Genomic DNA, 11,671 nt, shown 5'->3' with positions numbered 1-11,671 from the left:
TGCCCAACTCCCTTCTACATTCTGTCGATTTACTATTCTTGTTATTACATTCTGTTCCTTTATTTCTTGCCATTTACTCTTATGTTCTTTAAATTTCTGCAACCTTTAATTCCTTGCAATTTATCTTTGATGTCATTTAAGTTTCTTGCACTTTAAGTTTCCGTCATTTACTTTCATTTTATTTCTCTATTCTAGTTCTTTACATTTTGTGTCATTTACATTCTTGCAATTATGTTCAAAAATCAAAATGCTCATGAAATCAAAACTATGTTTGCTTGACTAAATTTACCATTAACTAAAGTTGCTTAATCTACCAATCTCCGTGGGATCGACCTCACTCTTTGTGAGTTTTATTACTTGATACGACCCGGTATACTTGCCGGTTATACGTGAAATCTCATTTTTACGTATCAAGTTTTTGGCGCCGTTGCCGGGGATTGGAAAGATTGACAATGATTAAGTGAAAGGTGGTTTAGATTAAGCAATTTTTGTGTTTTGTTAAGCCCACTAACTGTTTGATATTTGTTTCACTAACCCCAATTTCACTCTAGTTCTAGAGTGTCTCACGTGTGATTTTGGTTTTGTTTGTGTATGTCAGGAGCTAGTAGACGTAATATTGAGGACGAGAGAACCCTCCGAAGGTTAAGGAGAGTAGAAAGAGGAAAGTTCATAGTTGGTGAAGAAGGGTCAGAGGAATCAGAGGGAGAAGACCAAGTCATGGAGGATGAGATACAAAATCCTCCTGGAGGGGTCAACAATAATGGTGGACACGCTAGAAGGGTGTTATCTTCGTATACCATCCCTGATCCAAGACATTGTGGGAGCAGTATTGCTACACCAAATGTTCAGGCCAATAACTTTGAGCTAAAACCTCAGCTCATCACTTTGGTACAGAACAATTGCTCTTATGGAGGGGGACCTCTTGAAGACCCAAATCAACATCTCTCTGTTTTTCTGAGGATATGCAATACAGTGAAGACAAATGGAGTGCATCCAGATGTCTACAAGTTGTTGCTATTTCCATTCTCTTTAAGGGATAAAGCCACTCAATGGCTAGAGTCATTCCCCAAGGAAAGCCTCAATGATTGGAATGAAGTGATGGGCAAATTTCTAGCAAAGTTCTACCCACCTCAAAAGATCATCAAATTGAAGACAGAGGTTCAGACTTTTAGGCAAATGGAAGGGGAGTCATTGTATGAAGCCTGGGAAAGATATAAGGCACTAATGAGAAAATGTCCCCCTGACATGTTTAGTGATTGGGTTAAGCTCCAAAACTTCTATGAAGGCTTAAGCTTAGAAGCAAGGAAGGGACTAGACTACTCATCATGAGGATCACTCAACATGATGAAAACTGCCGAGGAGGCTCAAAACCTCATTGAGATTGTGGCAAACAATCAATATTATTACTCATCAGAGAGGCAACACAATCCACCCCCAAAGAAAGGTGTAATGGAGCTTGAAGGTGTTGATGCTATCTTGGCACAAAACAAGTTAATGCACCAACAAATCCAACAACAAATGGAGATGATAACAAAGAGAATGGATGGTATGCAACTTGCATCAGTGAACACAACAAATCAACCATCACTTGAATGGAGCCAAGGTGAAGGTATCACGGTTGAACAACCACAAGAACAAGTTCAATACATGCAGAATACCTCAAATTCTCAGGATGAATTCCATGGTGATACATACAACTCATCTTGGAAGAATCATCCCAATTTAAAGTGGGGAGAAAACCATTGGCAAAAGAACAACAACCACAATCACACCCGTAACACAAACAACCAAAACCACCATGCCAACAACACTAACCAATATAGAAAAACACAAAACACATATCAACACCCCCATCATAACTCACAAACTCACCAAAATAACTTCCCTGCACCAACATCCAACTCACAAAATTACCACACTAACCCACCCAACAACTTCCAACAACATTCAACCCCCATCATACCTCCAATTGACCATCATGAGGCCAGAATCTCAAGTTTGAAAGCAACCTTGCAAGCACTTGCTCAAACCACTCAAGCTTTAGCTAAGGGACAACAAGAACAAGCGGTCACTATGAAGAACATTGAGAGACAAGTGGGACAACTAGCCAAACAAGCCGAGAAACCAACCCATGTCCTCCCAAGTGACACAATACCCAACCCAAGAGAAGAATGTAAGGCTTTGCAGTTAAGGAGTCGCAAGGTAGTTGGTGAAAGTTCAAATAAAGAAGCAACAAAACCCAAAGAGCAAGACACAGTGGAGAGGCAAGATGAAGAAAAGGCTTCAACATCTAACAAAGGCAAGGAGGTTGTCAAGCCACAAGGCAATCCACCAAGTCAAGGAGGCAACCGTGATGGCAAGGAAAGTGTGAATCCACAACAAGAAAACAAAAATGAAGGAGTAAAAGCCTATGTACCCAAGCTTCCATACCCAACCAGGATACACAAAGGAGCAAAAGACCAACAATTCCCAAGGTTCTTAGAAATCTTCAAGAAACTTGAAATCAACATCCCATTAGCAGAAGCTCTGGAACAAATGCCATTATATGCAAAGTTTCTTAAGGAATTGATCACCAAGAAGAGAAGTTGGCAAGAAAAAGAAACGGTGATTCTCAATCAAGAGTGTAGTGCCATCATTCAACAAGGGCTACCTCCAAAACTCAAAGACCCTGGCAGCTTCCTCATACCTTGCACGATTGGGAGCATGGCTGTTGACAAATCACTTTGTGACCTGGGAGCAAGCATTAACCTAATGCCCCTTACCATGATGAAGAAAATGATGATTGAAGAGCTCAAACCCACAAGGATGTCACTCCAACTTGCTGACAGATCCATCAAAGTACCAAATGGAGTAGTTGAGAACCTCTTGGTGAAGGTGGGAAACTTCATATTCCCAGCCAATTTTGTGGTCCTAGACATGGATGAAGAGGGGAACAATTCAGTCATTCTTGGTAAACCCTTTTTGGCTACAGCTAGAACAATCATTGATGTGGAAAAGGGAGAGATGATCTTCAGGGTGCATGATGAACAAATGACCATAAATGTCTTCAAAGCAATGCAACACCCTGTTGAGAAAGAAACTTGCATGAGGATTGATGTAGTAGACTCTTTGGTTGAAGAAGTGCTCGACACAAACCATCAAATGAAACAAGAGGAAGTCCATAACATCAAGGGACAAGAAGAAAACACGTTGGAAGCATCAAAGGAACCAAGTGAAGCTACCAAAGAAGAGGCACCACAACAAGAGTTGAAACCACTACCCCCTCATCTTAAATACGCATTCCTTGGTGAGAAAGACAGCTTCCCAGTGATCATCAATTCCACATTGAATGCAGAGGAAGAAGAAAAGCTCCTGGTGGTTTTGAGAGCTCACAAAGAGGCTTTGGGGTGGACCATTGATGACTTGAAGGGCATAAGCCCTGCCATATGCATGCACAAGATACTCTTGGAGGAGAATTCCAAACCTGTAGTACAACCTCAAAGAAGATTGAATCCCACAATGAAGGAGGTTGTTCAAAAGGAAGTTCTGAAGTTGTGTAAAGCTGGGATCATCTACCCTATATCTGACAGCCCATGGGTCAGTCCAGTGCAAGTAGTACCCAAGAAAGGGGGGATGACTGTCATTGTGAATGAGAAGAATGAGCTTATCCCAACACGAACAGTGACAGGGTGGAGGATGTGCATAGACTATAGGAGGTTGAATGATGCCACAAGGAAAGATCACTTTCCTCTACCTTTCATTGACCAGATGCTTGAGAGGTTGGCTGGCCATGCTTATTACTGTTTTCTTGATGGATATTCTGGGTATAACCAGATTGTGGTTGACCCCATGGATCAAGAGAAGACTTCCTTTACTTGTCCCTTTGGAGTCTTTGCATATAGGAGAATGCCATTTGGACTGTGTAATGCCCCAGCTACCTTTCAAAGGTGCATGCTATCAATCTTCTCAGACATGGTAGAAAAATTTATTGAAGTCTTTATGGATGATTTCTCTGTTTTTGGTGATTCCTTCAATACTTGCTTGCACCATCTTACCTTAGTCTTGAAAAGGTGCCAAGAAACCAATTTAGTTTTGAATTGGGAGAAGTGCCATTTCATGGTACCCGAAGGCATTGTTCTTGGTCATAAAATTTCAAGAAAGGGTATAGAGGTTGACAAGGCAAAAGTAGAAATTATAGAAAAACTTCCTTTGCCAACTAGTGTGAAAGCTGTTAGAAGTTTCTTAGGACATGCTGGATTTTATAGGAGATTCATCAAAGATTTTTCCAAAATAGCAAAGCCACTAAGCAATCTGCTGGTGGTAGAAAATCCTTTTATCTTTGATGATGAATGCAAACATGCTTTTGAAACTCTAAAAGCTAAGCTCACCACAGCACCAATCATCACACCCCCAATTTGGGGACTACCTTTTGAACTCATGTGTGATGCAAGTAACCTTGCAATTGGTGCTGTGTTGGGGCAAAGGAAGGAAAAGAAGCTTCATGTTATCTACTATGCAAGTAAGGTGTTGAATGAAGCTCAAAAGAACTACACCACAACAGAGAAAGAGCTACTAGCTGTGGTATATGCTTTTGATAAGTTTAGACAATATTTGATTGGATCTAAAGTCTTAGTGTATACTGACCATGCTGCTCTTAAGTATCTTATGTCAAAACAGGATGCCAAACCAAGGCTAATCAGATGGGTGCTACTCCTACAAGAGTTTGACATTGAGATCAAAGATAGAAAGGGCAATGAAAATCAAGTTGCTGATCACTTATCAAGGGTGCCACAAGATGCATGCCAAGACAACTTTCCATCAATAAATGAAGAATTTCCAGATGAACATCTTTTGCACATTCAACATGTCCCTTGGTTTGCAGACATGGCCAACTACAAGGCAGGAAGAATCATTCCACAAGAGTACACAAGACAACAAGTTAAGAAGCTGTTGCATGAGGCTAGGTTCTTCTTTTGGGACGAACCATTCTTGTTCAAAAGATGCCCAGATGGAATGATAAGAAGATGTGTGCCAGAAGGTGAGATGAAGGACATACTATGGCATTGTCACAACTCTAGCTATGGTGGTCATTTTGGGGCTGAAAGGACGGCTGCAAAGGTCCTTCAAAGTGGTTTCTATTGGCCTTCAATCTTCAAGGATGCTAGAGAGTTTGTGAGCCATTGCAATGAATGTCAAAGAACAGGGGGTTTGTCAAAGAAAAATGAGATGCCTCAGAAGTTCATTTTGGAAGTGGAGCTCTTTGATCTGTGGGGAATAGATTTCATGGGACCCTTCCCTCCATCTTACACATTCAAATACATTTTGGTAGCAGTAGAGTATGTCTCCAAATGGGTAGAGGCCATAGCCACCACCACATGTGATACCAACGTGGTCTTGCAATTCCTCAAGAAGAACATCTTCACTAGATTTGGAGTGCCCAAAGGACTTATAAGTGATGGGGGAAGCCACTTTTGCAACAAGCAACTAAACTCCTTACTCCACAAATATGGTGTTACTCACAAAGTGGCTACACCATACCACCCACAAACCAATGGGCAAGCTGAACTTGCCAACAGAGAGCTAAAAAGGATCTTGGAGAAGACTGTGGGAACAACAAGAAAGGATTGGGTCAGGAAGCTGGATGATGCACTTTGGGCATATAGGACAGCCTTCAAGACACCCATAGGAAAATCTCCGTTCCAGTTGGTGTATGGAAAGGCATGCCACCTCCCTGTGGAGCTTGAGCATAAGGCCTTTTGGGCCACCAAACTTCTGAATCTAGATGCTCAAGCAGCAAGAGAGAAGAGGTTGCTACAACTCAATGAACTTGAAGAGTTCAGATTGGAGGCATATGACAATGCCAGAATATACAAGGAGAGGGCAAAGAGATGGCATGATAAGAGGATCTCTCAAAGAACATTTGAACCGGGCCAAAAGGTGTTGTTATTCAATTCAAGATTGAAGTTTTTCCCTGGGAAGCTGAGGTCTAGATGGACTGGTCCATACACCATCACCAAAGTATCACCTCATGGCTATGTCGAATTACTTGATGAAGCCTCAAAACAAACCTTCACAGCTAATGGACACAGGGTGAAGCACTATTTTGGTGGCCCTTGGAGCAAGGAAGAGAGTGTGCAACTCTTAACATGAGCAAAGAAGCTGCATTGTCAAGCTAAGGACAATAAACAAGCGCTTCATGGGAGGCAACCCATGCACAGGGAGTCTTTTATTTTCATACTTTAGTAACCAATAATGATTAAGTAGACTAGTACATGGTGTATGCAAGGCACTAAGTTTGGTGTGGCCAATCTTGAAGTAATGGCAAAAGTGTGCTCTACAACACTTAGCCACAAACTAAGTTTGGTGTCCATACATACACGAAAATGCTAGACTATGGAAAGATAGTCATCTATTTTATTCAAAAAAAAAAATAAAAAAAAAAAAGAAAAAAAACGTGAATTAGCATATAATGTAGGTAAAATACTAAATTTGATGTGGCTATCTTTGGAGTTAATTACATAGAGCACTTAGTCACAAACTAAGTTTGGTGTCTTTACTTACATTAATACTGCTAGAAAAAATAGATTAGGGAATCAAGTCATAAATTTTAATTTTAGTTTAGTCAATTTTGCATAGGAATATAATCATAAGTTGTTAGCTACTTTAAGAATCTTATGCTTTTGGACTTTTGTTGCAGGAAAGAAAGAAAGAAGTGATGGGGAATCTTGGAAGCATATAATGAAAGAAAGAAAGAAATGATGGAGAATCATGGTGAATAAGGTCACGGATATGGGAAGTCACATGAGTTTTAAACTTTGTGCATTGGAAAGAAGTGAACTCAACATGCATTGGGCACAAGGAAGCATACCACCCTTGCCATGACCGAGCCTTAAATGCTACTAGAACCATACCTTCCCACCAACTTTCACTTTAAATACTTCAACCATATTCACCAAACCTCATTCTTCATCATTCACTCTTCTACCCCCATAACCTCATTTAAGTACCCGAACTCACACTACACCCCTATCTCACTCCTTGTTTCATATATTCTTGCCTTAGGCCTAATCTTTACCCAACAAAACTCTTGAAGCATTACATCTCTCACATAGCCGAAACACTCAACCTCCTTCACCATCATCTTCTATCTTCTCTAAGTCACCGTGCTCATCTTACATCTCTCTCATTCACAACTATTTTCTTTATGCTTGAGGACAAGCATTGATCTAAGTTTGGTGTGGAAGATTCAACCTTGCAAGTGAATCTCAATGGCCTCATCATCAAGGGATAGGAGAGAAGATGAATTTGATGAAAGAAGATTCAAATCCAAACACAATGAGAGGATCTTTAGTTGGATGTCAAGCAAAGATGTTGTTCCAGAGCTACCATTCAAGCTTAAAAAAGATGAATACCCTGAGATACAAAAAATAATCAGAAAAAGGGGATGGGAGCTTCTCTGTGATCAACCTCAAGAAGTGAGCATGCTTCTCATCCATGAGTTCTACACTAATGTGATAAGAGAGTATGATGATGAAGAACCATACATGAGCTATGTAAGAGGTGTGGATGTTGATTTTAGCCCGGACACCATCAATAGGGTGCTAAGGGTCAAGCACAAACAGTTCAAACGAGCTAGCTATGAAGAAAGGGTTGAAAATAACCCAAGGTATGTGGATGTGGTGAGTGACTTATGCAGAATAGGCACGGATTGGGTGTTGGATTCACATGGACAACCACTCAAGCTTCGGAGAGGTGATCTCATACCTCAAGCAAAAGGATGGCATGACATAGTGAGGAGATCATTGATGTCCACTTCAAATAATTCTGAGGTAACCGTGAATAGAGCAATAATGATCCATTGTATAATGAAAGGAGGAGAAATCAATGTTGGAGACATTATAGCCAAGAACATCATTGACATAGCTCAAAAAGTCAAACAAGACAGCTGGCTAGGATATCCTAGTACTATTCTGCGCCTATGTGAAGAAGCTGGAGTGCCTCTTGAAGAATTTGGAGAAACTGATTTGGTCTCTATTGGAAAGCCTCTCACCCGAGAAAGGTTGGAGTTTATCACCACAACCCAATTGGAAAGGCAACCTTTGGCAAGAAGGAAGAAAAGGAAAGAAGTAAGACAAGAGGAGGAGCCTCAACAAATGGAAGAACCCCACACTTTAAACATGAACCAACTCCAAGCCGCCTTGGAAGGGATTTCTGGGCAATATTCACAAATTCAAAGAAGCCAAGAGGAACAAGCACAACAACAAAGGGACCTTTGGCAATTGATGGATCAACAAAGAGGGGTTCAAATTCAATGGATGGACCAACAAAATGAATACCAAACACACATGATGGAGCTACAACAAGAACAATATGCCAAGATGCAGGAAGCCATAAAAAATTCAACTCTAGAACATGAAAGAGCCATGGAGAAAGTCATACAAGAACAAGCTCAACTAAGGATGGAGCAAGCTCAGCAAAGAGAACTTCTCCATAGGTTGGATGCTAGACATGAAACACTCTACAGAGATTTCAATGAAAATAGAATGTTCAGGGAAGCCAGGCATAAGGACAGACTTGATTATGACATATGCACCCAAGAAAAGCTCAGTTACCTCTGTTCCACACCCCCATTGATCAACCCACAAATTAAAACCTTTAATGAAGCTCGCAAGATATTTGAAGAGCAGGAGCTTGCAAGGGTGAGATTTAATCAACGGAGGCTAAAGGAGACAATGATAAGCTCAGGAATTTGGCAAGAAGAAGGGGATGCAACAACAATGCAACAAGGAGAACAGAGAAGCAAAAAGAAAGAAGATCCAAAGGGGGATTCAACAACAAAGCAACAAGGAGAGTTAAGAAGTAAAAAGAAACAAGATCCAAAGGGCAAAGGAAAGCAAGGAGAATCAAGCAAAGGAAAAGGGACATGAAGATTAAAGGTGGTGAAGTTCCTTTGTTTTTCTTTATGTTTCTTTATGTTTCATTAAATGAAGAAGATGTATGTCTGAAATATGGTATACCTTCTAGGATGCATTTTCTTTTTGAAGCATTGTCTTTTATGTTGCCCATTCCATGCATCACCACTCACAGATTTGGAATGGTTGCTTGTCTTTAGTACTTTTACTTGTCATTGGAATAAAAGATGTAGTTTGATGCAAGAACAGAGAGAATTCTAGCTTAAGAAGAATCATGTTGTCCCATGAGAAAAGTGCTAGCATACATGCATTTATTGTGAAAGAATCAAGGTTCAATGAACTCAAAAGAATGCTTGCTATACAAGACTAGTTTGGTTAAGGATCACAAAGACTTTAACAGTAAAAGCACAAATAACCTTGACAAGAAAGAAAATAGAGTACAAAGAATGAAAGGCTAGGCATCAATGACAAAATTTGGACATGTGTCTGTGGTGATTGATGTTAAGAGACATACTTGGGCTAGTAAATCCGAGGGGTGCTTCATCACCCGGTAACTTGAGTTAACTAACTCGGGATTATCGATTGAAAACCCACAATCAAGAGTAGCTCTATAACAGAACATTTAGCAACCCAAAGAGGTGCTGGACACCACTATCCAAACAAAATCTCAATGTTATATGCCTGTGACTGAATGTGTTAAGGAAAGAGGCTTGAGTGAGTAAATCTTTAAGAGTGTCTCAACACTTAACAACTTGAACCAACTGGTTTGGGATTGTTGATTGAAAGCTTATGCTAAAGAGCCGCCTTAAGACAAGATTTCGAGCTTAATTGAAAAAAAAAGGGGAAAGAAAAAAAAAGAAGGAAAAAGAAATAAGCAGAAAAAAAGTGGTTCAAGGATCATGTGCTAAGGTATGAAAGAAGTCTAGTGAAGTTAACCAATTTAGTAGTGAAGCAAGCATTTTAATTGAAAAAGTTGAATAGTTGTGTTCAATTACAATAAATTAATGATCACACAAGTGAGGATGACATGCTCAATGAGAAATTACTCTCTGGAAGAACATTAAAGTCTTACATCTTAAATTCTTGTGACAAAGTCCTTTATATTTTGCTTGAGGACAAGCAATATTTTAAGTTTGGTGTTGTGATGCAAATGCATATTTGCATTATTAGTTAGTTAGTTTAGTTAGTTTTAGCTTAATTTCACTCATTTTCTCTAAATAAACAAGTCCTTTTATGAGTTTTGTTTCCATGCATGATGATATCAAGGAACATGTTAATTCTAGCCAAATTCATGCAAATGCTTTAAGGAATGCATATATGAATGAGTATGAATGAATCTCATGAAATTTATTGCATGAATTGGTAAGACTTTGAAGCTATTTCCCTTGTTGATGATAGGAGATGAAACAAGGAAGCATGGAAGCAAGAATGATGCAAGCTGGGCAAGAAGTTGGAGTTGCCAACTTGGATACAATGGGCGTTGTTCTTGGCAACTCCAGGAAGAGGAGTTGGCGTTGCCAACTTGAGGCAGAGAGGGCGTTGTTGAGGATAACGCCAGGCTACCAAGAACCAAAGTTGGCGTTGCCAACTTGAAGCTGGCGTTGCCAACGCCACACACAAGCCACAAACAAGCAAGCTTGGCCCTGGAGGCAACCAAGGAGAAAAGTTGGCGTTGCCAACTTGAAAACCACATTGCCAACGCCACACATAAGCCACAAACAAGCAAGCTTGGCCCTGGAGGCAACCAAGGAGCAAAGTTGGCGTTGCCAACTTGAAAACCACGTTGCCAACGCCACACACAAGACACAAGCAAGGAACTTGGCCCTGGAGGAAGCAAAGTTGGCGTTGCCAACTTGAAGCTGGCGTTGCCAACGCCCACGCAAGGAACTTGGCCCTGGAGGAAGAGCTGGCGTTGCCAACTCTAGAACCACGTTGCCAACGTCCACCCAAGCAATCTTGGGGAGCTAATTTGGAGCCTCGAGCACGTTGCCAGCCTAGAGATGAGGGGCGTTTTTGAGGACAACGCAGGCCAACAACGCCACACAATCAAGCTTGGCCCTGGAAGAAAAGTGGCTGGCGTTGCCAACTCAAGATGGGCGTTGCCAACGCCACACAACCAAGCAACTTTGGCACCATAGGAAGCAAGCTCGAGCACGTTGCCAACGTGCTACTTCACTGGCGTTATTCAAGGCAACGCCAGAAATGGGTGCTTGGCTAGGCACCAACCAGGTTGCCAACGCCCAATGGCCGCACCAACCAGGTTGCCAACGCCCAATGGCTGCACCATGCACGTTGCCAATGCCAAAATCAAGTTGCCAACGCCAAGCCTTGCCAACCAAGTTGCTAACGCCAGGGAGAGGCACCATTCACGTTCCAAACGCTCACAAGCGCACCAAACACGTTGCCAACGCCCAATGGCCTTGCCATGCACGTTGCCAACGCCAGGAAGCAAGCATGGAGCCTTGAGAAAGGCTCGAGCACGTTGCCAACGTGCTAAAGAGAAGGAGTTATTCACAACAACGCCAGGAAATTATGGTGCACGTTGCTAACTTGAAATGTATGGGCGTTATTCACAACAACTCCAACAAGGCAGCCTGACCATGTCCTCTTCAATGGAAGATATCTTGAGCTACAGAGATCCAAATTGAGTGCTTCCAGTTGCATTGGAAAGCTGACATTCAGAGCTTTCCAACCATATATAATAGTCCATGGTGGAGCACAAAATTGAAGCCAAACCAGAGTCATCTTTAGGCCCTAAAAACAAGAACATGAAGTGAAAT

This window comes from Arachis stenosperma, chromosome 5 (assembly GCF_014773155.1).
Source record: "Arachis stenosperma cultivar V10309 chromosome 5, arast.V10309.gnm1.PFL2, whole genome shotgun sequence".
NCBI lineage: Eukaryota > Viridiplantae > Streptophyta > Magnoliopsida > Fabales > Fabaceae > Arachis > Arachis stenosperma.
This window is presented reverse-complemented; position numbering follows the sequence as displayed.